Source organism: Sciurus vulgaris, assembly GCF_902686455.1.
Source record: "Sciurus vulgaris genome assembly, chromosome: 10".
NCBI classification, from domain to species: Eukaryota; Metazoa; Chordata; class Mammalia; order Rodentia; family Sciuridae; genus Sciurus; species Sciurus vulgaris.
Window position 1 is genome coordinate 105,154,989 of NC_136470.1, and position 16,514 is coordinate 105,171,502.

At 36.8% G+C, this 16,514-nt stretch overlaps 2 protein-coding genes across 5 annotated transcripts in view; one reads left to right on the forward strand and one right to left on the reverse strand.

Annotated features, from left to right (window-relative positions):
* The window catches only part of SERPINI1 (serpin family I member 1), a 93,997-nt gene extending 87,577 nt beyond the window's left edge, over positions 1–6,420 (reverse strand). Inside the window, exon 1 of one of the 2 annotated variants that reach the window (XM_079156394.1) lies at positions 5,921–6,420. The gene's annotated coding sequence lies outside the window, so the exon portion shown is untranslated. The remainder of the gene's footprint in view (positions 1–5,920) is intronic. The other variant, XM_079156393.1, reaches the window with a different exon arrangement.
* A 366-nt stretch (positions 6,421–6,786) lies between these two features.
* The window catches only part of PDCD10 (programmed cell death 10), a 45,427-nt gene continuing 35,699 nt past the window's right edge, over positions 6,787–16,514 (forward strand). Inside the window, exon 1 of one of the 3 annotated variants that reach the window (XM_079156397.1) lies at positions 6,787–6,938. The gene's annotated coding sequence lies outside the window, so the exon portion shown is untranslated. Of the gene's footprint in view, positions 6,993–16,514 lie in introns of all 3 variants that reach the window. The other 2 variants (XM_079156396.1, XM_079156399.1) reach the window with 2 other exon arrangements.

The following is a 16,514-nucleotide window of genomic DNA, read 5'->3' on the forward strand; positions in this document are numbered from 1 at the left end:
ATTTTTAAAAATGAGTAGTTATTAGGCCTTTGTAATTTTAAGTTGTGTCTTTTTTTAACGAATAGAAACTTTAAAACACAGGGGAAAAAAAAGGACTTTTCTGGCAATCTTAACTTATGTACCTTATGACCAAGACCTTGTATTAAAAAAAAAAAAAGTTTTCTGAGTTACCCCAAACAAATATTAAACCATTGGTATGTAGCCGTAAGAATAAGGACTTTGTACAAATTTCATCTGGCATTATATGTAGAAGAATGTATGATGTAAAATACCATTTAAATTGCCTTAGACATAGAATAAGTGATTTCATATGGGTAAGCAATGTAGGATACTATATAGTGATTTCTTAACTGAAAGGTTAAACGTACCTTAAAACATTATTTGCTTCAATAATTTTAAATTGCTTTGTCAAGTAAATAACAATGAAATGCTCCAACAACTTAACTCAAGAGAATGGCAAAAAATTACATTTTATAACATACTATCTATCAAGAGGTGGGAAAAAAAAAAACAATAAAATTAACTAGCTCTTCAAGTTAAATAGGGTTAAAAAACCTCAAGTACAATAACAAAATTTAGATTATCAAGAAAATTATAAAAGATATGAAAGGTGGGCATACTATCAGAAGTTTTCCAGTGAGCTCTCTGAGTTCCATTAAAAATAAATCAAACAAAAAACCCAAGATGTAAGTTGATGACTACTCATTGGGTTGTCAGACTGCACTTTAGAAATCATGTTGTGATATTTGAGCTCCTGTTACTGGTAACTCTGGAGCCAAATGTATCTGGGAAAAACAATACACTTAGGAAACTAAGGTTATTAAAGTGAGTTCCAACCTCCTGCCTTGCTACACTAAATTAAGAGCAGTGAGGCTCTCAGAAGCCTCCTTTCCCAGGCTAAGCCAGAAGGGGGCCCCAAAGCAGAGGCTGCAGCCTCAGGAGCCAGGCAAGTTTTAGTATTCAGTAGTTAAATAGTACAGAACACAGCACTGGACCTTAATTCCAAGCCTGAAAACCTATTCTTTTCCATGACAGGGCTCAAAGATAATAAGTACAGTGTAATTCAGGTTTAATAAGCCTTAATAAGACCCCCAAAGCAAGCATGTCACTAAAATTAGAACATTCAAGATGAGTTAGTAGTAAAGATAAAGCCTCATGTTACACTTATCTATTTTTCTGGAAGTCCTCTATTTCTATATGTTAGGAAAAAAAGTCATAGTGTGTGTGGGGGAACTATTACTTAGAAGCACATCTTTAAAACAGCAGAATTCTACAGGCAAGAAGAGAAAATGAACCACACATACTGCAAAAGGTATTCAAAGAATAAGTTCATATCTAAAACACACAAGTACAAGGTTGTAGTTAATGACACTATTTGCTCTATTCATTCAGAAATCCAACAATAGAGTGCAATATTTATATTTAGCTCTAATATAAGCAACTGTTGTGGGCAGAGGGTTGTATTTGGTGCTAAAACAGTTGTCTAAGAAAAATTCGTTTTTTTATAGTTTTACTTGTTTGTAAAATGATTCTTCGTTATAGCTTGCCAAATAGCTGAACAAATAGTTACCACCTACTAAGTTTGGATTTTGTATAAGGCTCTCGACATTGAGGGAAATGAGGGGAGGGGAGGGGGCGGAGGGGGGAAGGAAAGATCGATCGTGGAATGAGACAAACGTCATTACCCTGTGTACATGTATGATTACACAAACGGCATGACTCTACATCATGTACAACCTGAAAAATGAAAAGTTGTACTCCCTCTGTGTACAACGAATCAAAATACATTCTGCTGTCAGGTATAACCAAATAGAACAAATAATTTTTAAAAACCCAAATAAATAAATAAAGTCAGGGAAAGTGTTAGTTCTTAAAGACACTAAGCATCTATTGACTAGGAAGACAATTATGAACTCAACTAAAACACAAACCATAGTGCTAACCATTAGGAGTAATGCCAAAGGAACAGGAAGATAAGGAAAAGTAATCATTAGATCTAAGATAAGTTACATCTATCAGTATGCTGGTAGAAATATTAAAAAGCAAAGCAAAGGGCAGTTAAATACCTGCTGTAATTAATTTCATTACCAAGAACTACTTAGAACTAACTAAAATTGTTCAGGTGTTAAGTAATGAAAGAAAAATCATACTGAATTTTTAATTTTAACACTAATCAGATTAATTTGTTTCTGGAATGTCCAATCAAGACCAACAAATGCCCAATTCTATACATGTTTAAACAAAATTATCATGATTTCTCCCCTGCCCCCTTTTTTTTCTTTTTTGGTGTGGTTAGAAAAAATGGAGAAAAAAGAACAAATTCAGTTTTTATAATGAAATAATTTTTTTAAGATAAACATCAACAAAGGTATGTCTCCAGGGACTTAAGGTAAGTAGAGGTAAGCCATGGGCTTCCCTGGCTATAAAATGCAGACCTTAGGTGCCTCTGGTGGTAGAGTCCTTTCCCCTCAACCATATTCTCTACCTCTGGGATAAATCTGGAAATGCTGGCACCCAAAGTTGTAGATAAGTCTTTGCAGTCGACACAGTCTAAATCAAACTGGGCTTAGATAACATTTCTTCAAAGCTAATTAGGACAAAGACATTCTCAGAATTAATATACAGTAATCATTCTGTGAGGTACACTGACTCTTGTGTATCAAAGTACAAAATATGTACTTCATGTGTACATTAAAAAGTATTAGCCAATAATGCTAATTCATGAAGTTTTTACAAGTCAATTCTTGATGCATAGCATGACATAAGGTGCGTAGGATCAACAGGAGACAGAGAAGAAATACATGGTCTCCAGGACCTAATAATCTAGTTACCTAAAATACAAACCCCAAACTTTAAGAACTAAATGCTAGAAACCTTAGAGGTAAGAGTGAAAAAGCAAAAGCAAAACCCTTATCTGAATATAACAATCTAAATCCCCTCAGAATTTAACCTTAGGAATTTACATAAATAAATAAAAAAACAGGTTCTTATTCATCTTTATTGTCTAGTTCAAGTACCTCTTATTAAAAGATAAAACAACATTCAAGTTTTTGCTCCTTTTAAAAATTTTGTCCAAAGGACAATATTTCACTTAGATGTGAATGTACATACAGAATCTTTTCTGCTTTAATAACGTGTCCTCAAATTCTAGTGAATTAATGTCTGACTCCAGTGAATATGTAAGTGTAGAAAAGTAATGTCTGCACTATGTATACAGAAATTAATGATTGAGGGGGAAAGGCCATGTCATCACTTATAGACATTTAACAAAAAATAGCAAATCTTTTTCCTCTCGGGTTAAGGGTACTTTTTTAAAGCAGTTTTCTTCATGTCTATCCACATCTTTCATCCACACCAAAATAATTTAATCTTGAACCTTTAAGAATTGCTCCTTTGTATCACATTCATTAGTGAATCCTCCTGTTAGAAATCCACGCTACTCAATAATTTTTACTCAACAGACTTAGAACTAGAATTTTAAATCTATACAAAAGTCCAAAAGACAGTATAATTTGAAATTAACCAAGTCTTTTGATTACAGAACAATCAACTCCTAAGCAATTTCCATTCAAGAGAAATATTCTGCACTGTGTTGCTTCTTTCTCATCATATATTCACTCATAGCCTTATATCTGCAGTAAAACTTAAGAGCACAATAAATAATACGCTTTTCACACAGGCAGTACAATGCATAAAATTAGTATGCTTTATCAACACCAATCAAGAAAAGTCTTCATATTATCTGATATTGAATGTGAACATTAATTAAAATGAGTGACGAATATTCCAGGTAACAAATGGCCAATGATTTTTCTCCCACAAAAAACAGGGTCCTCTTACTCCTTAATGATACAGGAACCCAATTTCTTTCATTGACACGCTTAAAAGGATCTAAAGCTTGAAAATGAGAAAACTTGGCACTTTAATACCACAAATTCATTCATTCCTAATAAGATTCTAGTCTTATGATACCTTAAGCAGAAGACCTACACACATAGCTCAGATTCAAAGTACATCTGAATTTCAATTGTTTTGTTACAAATCATCTTCCTATTTGCTTGGTTATTAACTGATTCTCAACAAGACTCTTTCAAAAATATCTTTTAATGAAGACTTAAAGAACTTATTGCCAGTATTATAATTATTATTATTACATGAAGAGGGAGATAACCCAGTGATAGCAATTTTCCATTTCACCATATTAATCGGTAGAAGAGCCTGAGAATCTAAGATTCTGATTCAAGACAATACATTTAAAATAATGAGTGTACACAACCTCCCAAGCTCCACTAGCGCCCTAGTAGTTTTTCTCCCCAAATCATTTTCTCAAGGTCATATCAGCTATGTGGATTAATATATTCTCCAGTGATATAACAAAGATAAAATCTGATCCTTGTCATGGCTGCTAAGTTTAGTGGCTACTGTTGCTTTTTCTTCCTTTTAAGCTCCTTGCTGCTTCTAATACTTACCTGATCTGTTTGGGGACAATCTACAAGTAGCAGTTTTTCTAAGATTTGTCTGTCTATATATTCCTCTGGGGTGTGAGAATGTGGGAGAGGAGGAATATACACTGATGTGTTACTTAAACTTATCAACAGTAGCACTCCATGGAAGTAAACTTTAAGCTATGAGAATACCTTTGCGTCATTTCTTTTGAAAAAGGAATTTTGTGTATATCACAAAAGTAAAATCCAAAACCTTAATCAGGAATGCATGAATATAGAAGGTAATGACTATTTTATTGACTCTAGTACAAAAAAATCTAGATTAAAGTATTCAACTTTGAAATATTAAATTGTCACAATGAAGACATTTCAAAACAAAATATGGGGAAGTATGCTATGATTAAAAGCCCTATAATCTGGGGAACTCTGTAACAAACAAAATTTAAAAAAAAACTAGACAAATAGATTCTTACTAAGTTTCTAATTAGAAAATGCTGTAATCTTGTCATAGTCAAACAAAGGCTGCTGAGACTTTGATGTTTACCTAACATTTCCACTGATAGGTACCGTAATTACATTCAAAGAAATACACTCATGGTTTAATACGGAGAATAAAGTATTATTTTATGACGCTATCTGTATTTAAAATCTGAGCCCATTATAACACATGCTAAGGGTAATCATTTAACATATACTGTCTAAAGAGAGAAAAGATCCTCACACAGCTTTCCTTGTACTCATGCTTTTAAAAATGTACAAATGTTACCGGACAGAAATGAGAGAATAAGGAGCAGCAATGAAGTGCACCATATGTTCCCATTGTAGGCTGAGTCCTGGTCTTTGTTTCAGTATTCCAGAACCACTGGAAAGAAAGCTAAGTATCTATCCATTAAAATATATTTCACGTTATTGCTGGCAAAAGTTATACTTCTGATAGGTTCAGTTAGAATCGTCCTATCCTATTCCTGCTTACATTTGCTTCTTTAATCCTGATCTCCTGCAATTCTAGGAACCTGCAATACAACCACCCTGGATAACAGATCAGAAGCAGAATAGTCTGATAAACCAACGCAAAGAACAAACACCGAAGAAGAATGCAAAGTTATTTTGAAATAGTTCTGAAGTAATTTTATATCAAAGACACAATATTTGCTTTTTACCAGCTACGCACCTATCCAGATATCAATCCACCTTGTCCTCAATCGGCAAGGTTTCCCTCAATCTTGAGATCTCCCAGAACAGTTTTAATGGTGCAACTCAAACCAAAACCACTAACCACGCCCTTTAAACCCAGGGTCAAGATACCTTTTGCACCCCCACCCCAGTCCAAAAATGTACATCGTTCACCCAAAGGCGATTGTACCGATTTCCTAACCCAACGCAGACTCTTCTAGCTGTGCCTTGATATAATTCCTATCGGATGGTTCTTTCTTCCGGGCAGTGTGCGGACGCCGGGAAGAAGCAGTCACGCTTACCTCCCACACACCTTCAACCCCTGGCGGGATGCTGGAGCTGATGCTCGGAAGACTGCACTCCGCTCCGCTCCTGTTCCTGCTCTGGTCTCTCCCGGGAAACTACAGTCCAGGCTGTGCCTTCAGCTTCTACAGGGACTCAAGCTCCGCCTCCCCCTCTTCCAGTTGGCGAATTTGGCAGCTGTTGCTCCTCCCCCTGCTGTTCCTGCTGCTGCCGAGGCTGGAGGCGGCGGGAAGCGGCTCCGGTGTACCTTCCCGCTCGCTGCACTTGTGCAGCGACTCTACCTCTTCCCTTTCTCAGAGTACCCCTTCTTCCCACACTCAGTGGCCTCACACCTGGACTTGGCCACCCCTCCCAGGTGCCCCTGCAGGGAGTCCAGGTTCAGCCTATCCCTCCCCAGTCCGCGGGTCTGGTTGCTTGGTGTTTCCTGGGGCTTGGCTGCTCTTAGGAAGCTGCTCTTTCGGACGGGGCACGTCTCCACACCACACCCTCCCTCCACACCGGCGAGTTCCTAGAGGCTTCCTCTCCGACCGCGTTGCTCACTCAACCCAGCTACCCCACGTTCCCCGCCTCGGGTCCCCCACCCTCTTCCTTCCTCTGCTCCGCAAGCCCAGCCCCTCCATGGGTGAGGCGCCTGCGGGGCTGACAGTGCACCCTGATTGGCGCAGGTGAGAGCTGGCCCCGCCCTTCCTCTCCTTTCTGCGTACCCTCTCTCTGCATCTCACCTCCTCCCGCAAAGGCAGGGAGCTCTCTTACTATTGGCTGGAAGTGTCCCCACCCATCGCCTTGGGCTCCGCCGCTCAGCCTGCCGGGAAGTGTAGTCTCGCAGGTGCAGGAATTGCTGGTAACGCCGGCGAGTGGGACTACGAGTCCCCATAGAGCGCTGCGCGACTCCGGCTGGGCAGGATTCCGGACAACGCCTGGTTCCTCTCGGGTCCTTCCGGCGTCGCCGGAGTGAATTGATCCGGGAGTTGAAGAGGGCTCCAAAGGTGGGAAGTGAAGTCAGTGCCTCAGTTGCCGGTAAGGTGTGGCTGTTCTGTCCTAATCACCGTACCTCCGCACGGAGTAAAAAAGGTCAGGTCACTCGGGGACTGAAGCACTCGGGCTTGGCTCTGGAAGGCGGAGCGGACGGGGTTGGGAGCGGGGCCCTATGGGCGTAAGCGAGGTTACCCTACGCGAGTGGCGTAAAGCGGGTTTGTAAATGCCGCCTGCCCCGCTGGGGCCCGAACGCCTCCAGGAAGTCTCGTCTAGGTGGGGGCGGAGGGGAAGGGCGAGGTTGGCCTCTCTGGCCCGGGGAGAGGGGAGAGGGCGGATGTGCCTGGGGTGGGGTCCTCTAAAGGTGTGGCTTGGGGAGGAGAGGTGAAGCTGCTGTTTTTCCCCGGCTTTATAAATAAGCTAGGGAAGGAGTGGAGGAAAGAAAGGGTTTTTGGGAGCCTGCTCTTGGGGTGACCAGGGTTATGCCCTTTGAAGGAAGAGGAGCGCTGGAGAAGGAAGAGTCAAATGTTGACAGATCTACGGATTCAGTTCCAGTTTTAAGATGTGTCCCCTTTGAGGAGGTAATCTGTCCCTAAGCAGAAAAGCTTGACACTCTTAGGAGTAATACCTAAGATATATTTAGTCCAGAACTGCTTTCACTTTGGGATGCTGACGAGGAAACTGAGGGAATAAATGACATGCCCAAGGTCACACACACAGAGACAGATCTTATGTATCCAGTCACAGTGCAGGTTCTGAACTGGAGCTGCTGCCTGAGAAAGAAGGAAAGTACGGAGGTTTGGTGTGCTCTTTGAAAAGGGCGGAGGAAGTTGCAAAGTAATAGTATTTTATGTATTTCTAAGAAGGCATTTGTAAGGTGAAGCGGTTTTTTTTTTTTTTTTTTTTTTTGTTTTAAAGTGGGGTGAAACTCCTCACTAAAGAATTCTAACCTTTTAGAAAAAAAGAATGAATCAATTTGTACTTCCACAGACCATTTTTAAGGGTGGGTAATGTTTAACAATATATCTCAGACTTAGAGTTAATACTCCTTTCCCTTCCTACCTTACTCATTTTGTAAAACCGAGAGCAGTTGGGTTGGAATTCTTTAACAGAAGTTATGTTACACATTTTCTTTTAAGATACATCAAAGAGAGTTTATTGTGCCCATTAGAAAAGAAGATAGATACGTTGCATTTTTGGTGGTAACTTTTGTTAGAGAGTTCTGATTTTCCCTCATTTTCTTGACTTCAAGATCTGTGTGTGTGCGTGTGTACACGCGAGATAGAATAATGGCAGAGTAATTTTTCTGTTATATATCTTATATTGAGCAGAAAGCAGTGCACTTGTTCTAGACTTATTCTCATGCATTTTTATAGCTCAGGAAAGTTATTTTTGTGTAGTTTTTAAATAGAATTATAGGCATGACCTCATTGACCTCAGGAATTTTTGTGATAAGTTTATATACACAAAGGTATAAAATTATAGTTACCAGGAAATCAGTCATGGTTTATTGTTACATAAGTTGTATTTTGAATGTACTCTGCAGTTATTAATATTATCAACAATTTGTCTTAAAAATGAAAAACTATTTTCTAGGATCAGGTAGTATTTTCTGCTGTGAACATTATTTGGTTTTAATATGACTTTTAAAATATAAGGATAGGTATGATACTACAGAATGAAGTAAAATCAGGAACAATGTAGTGTCATACGTAAAGTAGTACACAGTAAGGAAGAGCCAGCTAAACAAATGGAAAATAACATAGGGATAACTAACTCTGTGCTAGATGAAAAAAGGGCACAGCTCTCCATTCTTATCCCTAACCATTCTCATTTAGGTAGACCATAAACTGGACATGAGTCAGTGATGGTAAAGCAAGAATGTCACTGTATTTGCCTTTTGGGTAAGGTGTAAAGATGAGTTTGGCATGTAGTTATGTGATATGGAAGAAATTTTTGAGGTAAGAGGAAAATTTTAGAAAAAAAAGAAAAATTAACATAAAATATTTATTCTGAATATATTAATCCTAATCTTCAGTTCAGTCCTATCACTAAGTTCTCTTTATTTTGTAGGTTCATTATAGTTTTGATATTTCACCTGTGTTGGAATGGCAGAGTAATTTTTCTGTTATATATATCATTATATCATCCTTTAGTCACGTGCTAGAGTTCACAGAAAGGTGTGTGACTTGTGTTTTTACTGTGGTTTGCAGCCCACCAGTGTCCACATTTGTTCTTATTTTGGGCCTTGTAGGAGCCTTTTATGTCAATTTTTTTTTTTTTTTTTTTTTTTTTTGGAGGACATCATCTTCTGTAGTACTTAGGTTGTTTTTCATATATACTTCTCAAGGATGTGAAGTCTGTAAGAACAGGTGCTATATGTTATTTATTATTGTAATCTCAATAGGTAGAGTAATTGAATACTGGATTACAAAAAATAGAAGAGGCTCAAGTTGGTTAAATGATTTGTCCAAGGTCATGTGTCTAATAATTGGTGAGATCAAGTCATAATCTAACTAAAGATCTTTGTGGAATAAAAACATAGTTCCCTTAGATTATTTATTTTATTCAAGAAAAAGACTTAAGATGGCTTAAATATTTAATGCTATTCATCCTTTATTTTCATTAATACTGACAATTTATCTTCTGTGCTTTATGCAGCTCTCCATTCTTATCCCCAACCATTCTCATTTATCCTTTTAGTTATTACATACATAAGCTCCTTCCTGACTTGATGAGGGCCTTTTAATACGTTCCATCTCCCTTCCTGGTCTGTTTTCCCTTACCTTTCCAAAATCTGCCCAATGCATAGTCAATTTTGAAATCTCAGTTTAAACCTTGTACCTCAGTGGAGCTCTCCTTGACCTCCTTTGATTTCCTCCTTCCCAAAACAGAGTCGGTTTCTGTGTGATCTTCATCATCTCTGCACTTTTTTGCTCTCCACATTAGAAACTTATCTATTTCTGTACCTATTTGATAAATATTTGTCTTATTCACTAGACTATAAGTTACCTGAGCAAAGCCTTATCATTTATGGGTCTTGTTCTACTACTTACCATCTGGCACAAAGTAATTGTTTAGTAAATATTTGCTGAATAAATATATTCATGCACAGTGCCTCTAGAATTCTGCTAGGTACAGAAATAATGAAAGGAATAAAACGGGTGTGCATCCCACCTAAGGAGAATTGGAAGATAAAAGAATTTTCAAATGAACTAAAGCACAGGAAATGTAGGTTAGCTGCAAAGGAGTTATTGCCTGAAATTTGGAATATAAATTGTAGAAAGGTGTTTGTTTTTTCTTGGAGATATTGAAACTCCAGATAGGTTTTTTTCTATGTGGAAAGGACTAAAGAGTCATTTTCACTTATAGCAGTTTCTGTTCAGTAACAGTATTTTGGAGACTTTATTCCTGCTCTCTTGTTTTGCAGGTAACTTTTTTTTTTTTTTTTTTAATGATGCTGGGGATTGAACCCAGGGCCTTGTGCATGCTAGTCAAGCACTCTACCAATTGAGCTGTATCCCCAGCCCCTGCAGGTAACATTTTTTTATAATAAATTATAGGTGTAGAACAAACTTTTAATGGACTTTCTTCTTCCTTTGTGTTACCTCATTTTGTCCTCAAACCAATTATTTAGGTATTATTAACACTTTATAACTAAGGACACCAAGGATTTAAGTGAATTTAGTGAATTTACTGACTAAACATAGAAAAATTAAATTAAATTAAATTGCTGGAATTTCTAGGAGAAGATGTCAGAGCCAAGTTTTGAATTGATCTCTCTCTATGCTTTTTCCATTTTCTTTGTTTTTGTTCGTTTTTAACTGCTATTTTCCTGTGAATTTCACCTTTAATATCCCTTGCTTCAGACAGGGTGACTTTGGAAAATTGAGTAATTCTTGTTTTAGATAATCTTATTTTGAGCTTCTTCAAAATTTTCCAAATACTGCAGTGGGTCTCAAGGTAATACTTGCTTTAAACCTAGATACTTATAAGAGTAAAAAGATTATTATTTTTAAAACATGGAAATAAAATTTCATGGGTAAATTGTGTTACGTTTTGGTCTTAGAAACAAATGTTGTAATCTTTTGCAGTTCCACATTAATGGAATAAAAATATACCCAAGAGCTCTGAGTTGCTGTAGTCTGATATTGGTTTCATGGATTTACCAATACAATCTTCCACAAGATATTGTCAGAAAGTGATTGCTGATATTTGGCTTTAAAATTTGATGGTGCTACTAGTTTTCATTATTAAATGTAAACCTTTGCTAAGTTCTAAGCTTACTTTTTAAAGTCAGACCTAATGTTATTTGAATATGGATAACAGTTTCATATTTACCTAGTATAACCAGAATGCAGAAGATAAAACTGAGGTACTGCTTCTTATGTTTTTATATTATTAAGTTTATTAAAATAGTTCATGTTAATAAGAATTTTAAGCCAGAAATTGATTTTTTTCTGTACTATACAGTGTAGAAGTGATTTAGAATTTAGTGTGATTTTGTGATTTTTGAAATATAATAAGATGGCAGTCTCAGAGGCTTATGGGATGGACACACACACACACATTATGTAAAAAATTAAAGCCTTTATCATAGTAATTAGAAATAATTATTTACTGAAAGTTAAACAGTGGTTTGATGGTTCATTTTTGTATGAAATTGGATTTTTTAAAATTTTAGCTACACAATTTAAATGTATCTTGGATGTATTATGATATTACAATTCTCTTTCTCAGGGTCACTCTTAAATTTTGGTTATGGGGGACCTGTGTTTGTTTTGTTTTCTTAATTGCTCAAAAGTGATTTGAACCTATTTAATCTTACTCTTCTGCAGTTACCTAGAATCAGGTGTTGCCGATGGAGTAAAAGATTAAAATAAGAAGGAAAAGAGGAAAAAAAAAAAAAAAAAAGAGCTATCTTTACTAGCAAATTTATGAATTATTGGGTAATAGCAATTGAACATATCAAGTTATTATCATTCACTCAGTTAGGCCAGTTCCTTGAAAACAAATTTACCAGAGGTAAGTCTAAATTGCATAGTAATGATCCTTTGGGTCATTCACATATATCTTTATTGAGTATGCATTGCATGTGAAATTGCCTTAAATTTGCTTTGGAATGAGCTGGAATCTAATATGATAGCTAACATTCATTGAGCCTTAACTAATTCCCAGGCCTAATAGTAAGCATTTCAGATGATCTCCATGTAATCCTTACAGCAGTGCTAGGAGGTAAAGGCACTATTATCCTCAATTTAGAAATGGGGAATCTAAAGTTAAGGGGGTTAAAGAGTTTGCCCAAGGTCATAGGACTACTAATTGCTCTGATCTAGAATTTGAATCCTAGCTGACTGACTCAGTATACCAGGGTTGTAATCATTCCAGTAAATATGTTTGTGATTAAAGTTCATTGGAAACCAGTTAACATTGGAGTTACAGAGAAGTTGTATCTTAGTTTCTAAGGCCAGTGTGTCAGGTACCAATTACTTAATATTCATACTTACTTTTTAAAAATGTGTTAGGAACCTAACACAGAGATTAACAATTTCAACACAACCAGTTTTTTCCTAGCATTGGAACAGATTACTGAAGTGTCTGATTTTTTATTTAGAAAGTATTGAAAAAGAAATATATATGTTATAAAATCAAAATTAATTTGGCAAGCTACTCATTGTGAGAGGCCCTGTGACTGACCCATAAGTCTGACATGGGAAGTAAGCCGACCATGTCTCTTACCCTCTCATTCTGGGGCTTATGAATGTGGAGTGAAATTTTGATCACCTACATATTTCAGTAATTTTTTTTTTTTCCTTAGGGGAAAAAAAAATGTTAAGAGGGTCCATTGAACTTTTTTAGGGTAGGTGTATAATGTGATGTGCGTGTGCTCCCTGGAGCACATATATAGATTGGCAATCTGACATGTCACTATTTCTTTACTGTCTCTTCTGTGTCTTTTTATCACTCCATCTCCAACTTACAGGATTGCTGATGTAGACTACCCAGAGAACTATGATAAGTATTAGGAGACAGAAAAATGGATAAGACTTTCAATTAGGGAGTTTGTGCATTAGTAGATAGTAGGGGGTATGAAGACCATTATATGGACATTTAGTTTTTCTAACGTATTAAGTACTATAAAGTACTTCCACAGTCATCAATTCATTTGATAATATAGAACTATAGCTGATAGATAGGGAGAATTGATAATTTCTCTAACTTACCATCTGATTCCTGGAACCAAAACATGTCTCCCTGCCTTCTTCAACCATCCTTTTTTCAGGATGACCTGGAATCCTGCTGAGATTGAAGTTAAGAAATGACAAAACCATAAGATGTCACACCCCTGCTGCCTTCTCATACTTATGTAAGGTTATACAACAAAAGCCAGTTGAGAATGTTAAATGAGTCAGCCTTGACCTCTAGGCGGCAACTATATACCAATTCAGATTGTTGCAAGGCTTTCTTAATTTAATTCCAAAGGATTTTGGATAATGTTATGCTATTTTATTCAGAATTATATATGCTTTGTGGATGCCTTTACCCATATTAAAGTTGGCATTTTTGTAATAATTGTCAAACCTTGAGAGATTTCCAAGGTTCTACCTTAATTTTGATGTTCTTTATTAAAAGATGAATTATACTTTTGCAAAGTGAAAATCCCAGGAAGAACTGTAAATGCAGTATTAGAAATTACCATTCTGTTGCCTTCAACAGAATGTGACTAGTAGCATTTGTATTTGAAATGAGTTTGAGAACAGAAATTGAAGTTCAGTAGAATCATTGAGATAGAACCTTAGCCTCCTTAACATCTAGTGTTGAACAGATGAGCCGTGGTTAATTTGTTATTTGGGGTAAAGATTTTATTAACATTAGGAGTTTCTAGTGCCAAGAAATTTTATAAAATAAAATACATGTTGCATTTTGTGGACCTTAGGCAATTAGGAGTCAGTAAGTGAAAGAGGCATCTAAGATTTTTATTTATTTATTTTTTATTTTTATTTTTTGGTACTGGGGATTGAACCCAGGGTCACTCAACTCAACCACTGAGCCACATCCCCAGCCTGTTTTTGTATTTTATTTAGAGACAGGGTCTCACTGAGTTTCTTAGGACCTCCCCAAGTTGTCGAGGCTGGCTTTGAACTCACCATCCTCCTGCCTCAGCTTCTGGAGCAGCTGGGATCACAGGTGTGCATTACCACAAAAGCCCTGCTGCATCTAAGATTAGATTGCAAGTAGGCAAGACCCAAGGTGGTACAAAATCCTTTAATTGTCCCTTTAAGCATATGGTAGGTAAGAACACTCTGAGGGCTTAAGTTGATTTGAATTTTTAAGAGCTTTTAAAGGAAATCCTTAACATCATAATGGAGAAATTAAGAGATCACAATACTAATGAAAAGGAAAATAGAAAGCCACCTGCCTCAAGAAATACTTGTTCAGTTAAGCAATTCCTGAGCTTCTACATCAAGAATTTTATGGGCAAAAGATGAAAATATTCAAGGGGAAAAATTTGTTTAATGTTTTTCATTAAGCATTTTCACTTAAATTTTGATCAAATTAGAATTTAACAAAAGTTTAGACACTGGAATAGGAAAAAAAAGTGAGATTGAGATAGCTAAAGAGATTTCTATTTTTCTCCCTGAGCCAGTTGTTTCTAAGTATCTTAGAAGCAATTTGTTGCTATTTTGTTATTAATGTTTCCATTTTCCATCAGCCAATTCAAAAGTAATGAACTCTTTGATTCTGTTGTCAACTTTTGATATAGCCTGAGATTATCCCTTGATAAAGAATTATCTGCAGAAGATCTTTGTTCATATCTTGATTTTACTATGCTACCCAGCCTGCTTCTAGGTCACAACTTCCTTTATGAAGTTGACTTTTATACATTGAGAGAATAAAGGATAATTTTTAACACCATTCCTCTCTCAGATTCTTTTTATATTCTAAAACTGAGTGATTTGCTTTGAGTGGTATGTAAATTACTTCTGGTGGCCCAAATTTATTATTCCTCCATTTTGGCAAATGGAGGAAAAAAGGTTTTGAAAATAAGCTGTGTAAGTGCTATGACATTGTGATACCAGTATTAGTCTATCATTCTATGTGCTGTGCAGGGGTAGGACTAAAGGGGAGGCAAGAGAAGCCTCTAGATTACAAGATTAAAAGAGGTATTAATTCTGTCATGCATGTCAGTTTGTTCTCTAGGCGTCTGATTTACCTCACTCTAGTTGCAGCCCTGATGCAATGTCAGGTTCATAGAAGTTTGGATATAATATCAGGACCAAGGTGAAGTGAATGTTTATTGGGTGTCAGCCACTGTGTTTAGTGTTTTAAATACACTTAGTACTCTTAACAACCCTGTAAGGTGGTAAGAGCTCCCATGAGAGGGAGGGACTAGTAAAGGGTAGGTATTTAATACACTTATTGGATGAATGAGCAGGTTAGTGTGTTTCATGTATAGGGAGATTAAAGATTTTACTTGAAAAAAAAGTGTTTTGTCTTAAAGAGCTTTAAATTTCTCACTGGGTTTAGAAAGAGTTACTAAATAAATTAAGTGATTTGATATTACACAAAAATTCAAACTCAGGTCTTTCTGTTTTAATCGAAGCACTTAACCTCCTGCTTTGTACTACCCGTGTGTAGAAAAGCTTGATTACTTCTTGCCCATTCTGTAACTCATTGTATTAAGAAACAGTACTCCTTAAAATATATAAGTGCACACACTTGACATGGTGCAGTTAACCTTTTTGGTGTAGCAAATTAAAGATCCATAAACTTCTGCTGCCGAGTACTGAGAGTGATGGTTGAATCATCCACATTCTTGATTCAGTCTCCATCATGACTTCATGAAGTTTGGGATCTTGGCTGTATGCTCATTGAGCCAAGGATGACACAAAGGGCAGGTTAATTTAGAAGTAGTTCAATTTGTCCGACTATTTCACAAGTCTATCTCAATAGGCTGTAGTAGCACTGTAAGGTATTTAGTTAAATATCTTTCACTATTCTGGTTAGTTTCTTATTAGGAAGTTTCTGTTGTCCTTTGTTATGGTTTGGATAGGAGGTGTCTCCCCAAAAAGCTTCTGTGTTAATGCAGGAATGTTCAGAGGTGAATTGATTGTGAGAGCTGTAACTTAATCAGTTCATCCTAGTTTAAAGGGTGAGAGGTAACTCCAGGCAAGTGGGGTGTGACTCTAGGAGGTGGGTTACTAGGGGTGGCATGCCCTGGAAGTATACATCTGCACTGAAGTCCCTTCCCCCTCAACTCTGCTTTCTAGCTACCATGAGGTGAGCTGCTTTCCTACACAGTGCCCTTTGTCATAGCTGGCTGCCTCATCTTGGGCCCAGAGCAATGAAATCAGCCATCTACAAACTGAGACCTATGAAACCATAATAAATTTTCCCTCCTCTTAGTTGTTCATGTCATATATTTTGGTCATAATGACACAAAGCTGAGTAAAACATTCATTTCTAAATTGTGAAAGTTAAGACATTAGACCAAATTTTAGGATTTTACCATTTAAGTTTCTTAAATGGATTATGTGTGGCAAGGGTAAATATACTGGTTAAAGATTGAGATCTGGAACTGAGTCATGGAAAAACATGGTTCTTCTGCGAGCTGCCAGT